The 3,761-nt window shown below is 41.5% G+C and overlaps 1 protein-coding gene across 1 annotated transcript in view; it reads left to right on the top strand.

Annotated features, from left to right (window-relative positions):
• Positions 1 to 3,761, top strand: part of LOC112074194 (perforin-1) — an 89,423-nt gene that overhangs the window by 21,158 nt on the left and 64,504 nt on the right. The window lies entirely within an intron of this gene.

Genomic DNA, 3,761 nt, shown 5'->3' with positions numbered 1-3,761 from the left:
CAAGCTTTAGCAGTGCTGCACTCTAAGGACAGATGAGTTACTGCAGCGTTAGCAGTGCTGCCATTTATCAGGACAGACTGAGTTACTGCAGCTGTAGCAGTGCTGCCACTAAGGACAGACTGAGTTACTCAGCTGTAGCAGTGCTGCCATCTATAGGACAGACTGAGTTACTGCAGCTGTAGCAGTGCTGCCATCTATAGGACAGTAGAGTTACTGCAGCTGTAGCAGTGCTGCCTCCTATAGGACAACTGAGTTACTGCAGCTGTATCAGTTGCTGCCAAGTAACTCAGTATGTCCTATAGGTGGCAGCACTGCTACAGCTGCAGTAACTACTACTGTCCTATAGATGGCAGCACTGCTACAGCTGCAGTAACTACTACTGTCCTATAGATGGCAACACTGCTACAGCTGCAGTAACTCCTACTTGACAGACTAGTTTTATTGACAGGCCATTTTTATGGCAGGCAACTTTTAGTGACAGGCTAGTTTTAGTGATAGGACACTTAGTGACAGGCCACTTTTAGTGACAGGCTAGTTTTAGTGACAGGACACTTTTAGTGACAGGCCACTTTTATCGTAGGCCACTTTTAGTGACAGGCTAGTTTTAGTGATAGGACACTTAGTGACAGGCCACTTTTAGTGACAGGCCACTTTTGGTGACAGGCTAGTTTTAGTGACAGGCTATTTTTAGTGACAGGCCACTTTTGGTGACAGGCTAGTTTTAGTGACAGGCTATTTTTAGTGACAGGCCACTTTTATCGTAGGCCACTTTTAGTGACAGGCCACTTTTAGTGATAGGACACTTAGTGACAGGCAACTTTTAGTGACAGGCTAGTTTTAGTGACAGGACACTTTTAGTGACAGGCTAGTTTTAGTGACAGGCTAGTTTTAGTGAAAGGACACTTTTAGTGACAGGCTAGTTTTAGTGACAGGACACTTTTAGTGACAGGCTAGTTTTAGTGACAGGCTAGTTTTAGTGACAGGACACTTTTAGTAACAGGCTAGTTTTAGTGACAGGACACTTTTAGTGACAGGCCAGTTTCTGCAGTTCTCCAGCCTGATCCTGTAGCCAGGAGGTCGGACCACCCTCTTGTGGCATGTCATGGTAAATGAAAAGTAAGTAAAAGGATTGGCCCTTTTTTAAAACGCATAAAATGACATACCCAAATCTAACTGCCTGTAGCTCAGGCCTTGAAGCAAGGATATGCATATTCTTGATACCATTTGAAAGGAAACACTTTGAAGTTTGTGGAAATGTGAAAGGAATGTAGGAGAATATAACACATTAGATCTGGTAAAAGATAATACAAAGAAAAAAACAACCGTTTTTTAAATATTTTTTTGTACCATCATGTTTGAAATGCAAGAGAAAGGCCATAATGTATTATTCCAGCCCAGGTGCAATTTAGATGGCCACTAGATGGCAGCAGTGTATGTGCAAAGTTTTAGACTGATCCAATGAACCATTGCGTTTCTGTTCAAAATGTTGTGTCAAGACTGCCCAAATGTGCCTAATTTGTTTATAAATAACTTTTCATGTTCAAAACTGTCCACTCTCCTCAAAAAATAGCATGGTATTATTTCACTGTAATAGCTACTGTAAATTGGACAGTGCAGTTAGATTAACAAGAAATTAAGCTTTCTGACAATATCAGACATGTCTATGTCCAGGGAAATTTTCTTGTTACTTACAATCTCATGCTAATCGCATTAGCCTACGTTAGCTCAACCGTCCCGCAGGGGACTCACCAATCCTGAAGAAGTTTTAATTACCCAGAGCAATCCAAAGTATTTCTCTCCATTTTGGTTCCAACTCCCCATTTCTCTACTTGCTACAGGTATGCTGTGGTCCAATACGGCACATCTCCGCCGAAACAAACCCCTGTGATCAAATCTTACAATCCTGTGTGGAACACTGCCTTTAACATGGGGCGCGTGGACACAAACCTGGCGCTAAAGGTGGAGGCCTGGGATCAAGACCCTAGTAAAACTGACTATCCTACCGATCCTCGACTTCGGCGATGTCATCTACAAAATAGCTTCCAACACTCTACTCAGCAAACTGGATGCAGTTTATCACAGTGCCATTCGTTTTGTTACTAAAGCACCTTATACGACCCACCACTGCGACCTGTATGCCCTAGTCGGCTGGCCCTCGCTACATGTTCGTCGCAACCCACTGGCGCTCCAGGTCATCTACAAGGCTATGCTAGGTAAAGTGCCGCCTTATCTCAGTTCACTGGTCACGATGCTACACCCACCCGCAGCACGCGCTCCAGCAGGTGTATCTCACTGATCATCCCTAAAGCTAAAACCTCATTTGACGCCTTTCCTTCCAGTTCTCTGCTGCCTGCGACTGGAACGAATTGCAAAAATCTCTGAAGTTGGAGACTTTTATCTCCCTCAACAACTTTAGAAATCTGCTATCCGAGCAGCTAACCGATCGCTGCAGCTGTACATAGTCCATCTTAAACTCCCACCCAATTTACCTACCTCACCCCCATACTGCTTTTATTTATTTACTTTTCTGCTCTTTTGCACACCAGTATCTCTTCTTGCACATGATCATCTGATGATTTATCACTCCAGTGTTAATCTGCTAAATTGTAATTATTCGATTTATTGCCTACCTCATGCCTTTTGCACACATTGTATATAGATTCTCTTTTTTTCTACCATGTTATTGACTTGTTTTATGTTTACTCCATGTGTAACTCTGTGTTGTCTGTTCACACTGCTATGCTTTATCTTGGCCAGGTCGCAGTTGCAAATGAAAACTTGTTCTCAACTAGCCTACCTGGTTAAATAAAGGTGAAATAAAAAAAAAATAAAAAAAAAATAAAGACATGATCAGCGATGACCTACTGGGTGGCTGTACCATCGTCCTCCAGCAGGGGACACACAGAGAGGAGTGTGGGGCCAGCTGGGGAGGCATCCAATTCACCTACAGTCTCACCTGTGACCCACACCTGACGGGGACCAGTGTGAAACCTACAAGCCTTCCACCTCTGGGTAGTGACACCTGGATAGGGCATTGGCTCCTGGTTTGACGTAGACTCCTGTAGTATGGAATAGTCTCGGTACTGTCTCTACTCTTTAGGCTACAGTAAGAGTCTACATCTCTTCTCTAGCTTTTCTAGCCACAGTTCAGCTCTATGGTCATTCATTTACACTCTTAATGTCTTCATCTGTTATGTATAATCAGGTGGTTTATAGGATTCAACTGACTCTGTCATTCAACTAAATAGGGACTATACTGTTGATTGATATTCTGTATATCATTCAACTAAATAGGTACTCTATCGTTGTTGATATTTCTGTAATATCATTCAACTAAATAGGTACTCTATCGTTGTTGATATTCTGTATATCATTCAACTAAATAGGTACTCTATCGTTGTTGATAATTCTGTATATCATCAACTAAAATAGTAACTCATCAGATGATACTTCTTAGAGGTACTGCATATCGCTATTGTTAATATTCTGTTTTATATTTCAATGGTCATATATTTCATACAATCAAGATAGGTATTACTCTATCGTTGTTGATATTCTGTATATCATTCAACCTAAACTTATGGTTACGTCTATCGTTGTGAGTATTTCTAGGGTAAATATCAAGACTTACAATCAATCAAAATAGGAATCCCACTCACTAATCTAGTTTGTTGATATTCGTGTATAATAACATTTAAGTGCAACCTAAATAGGAATACAGACGGTTCTCTATACGTTTTGTATTCTGCTATTACCATTCA

This window comes from Salvelinus sp. IW2-2015, unplaced genomic scaffold (assembly GCF_002910315.2).
Source record: "Salvelinus sp. IW2-2015 unplaced genomic scaffold, ASM291031v2 Un_scaffold2532, whole genome shotgun sequence".
NCBI classification, from domain to species: Eukaryota; Metazoa; Chordata; class Actinopteri; order Salmoniformes; family Salmonidae; genus Salvelinus; species Salvelinus sp. IW2-2015.
The sequence above is the reverse complement of the archived record's forward strand: the minus strand, read 5'-3'. Positions and strand labels throughout refer to the sequence as shown.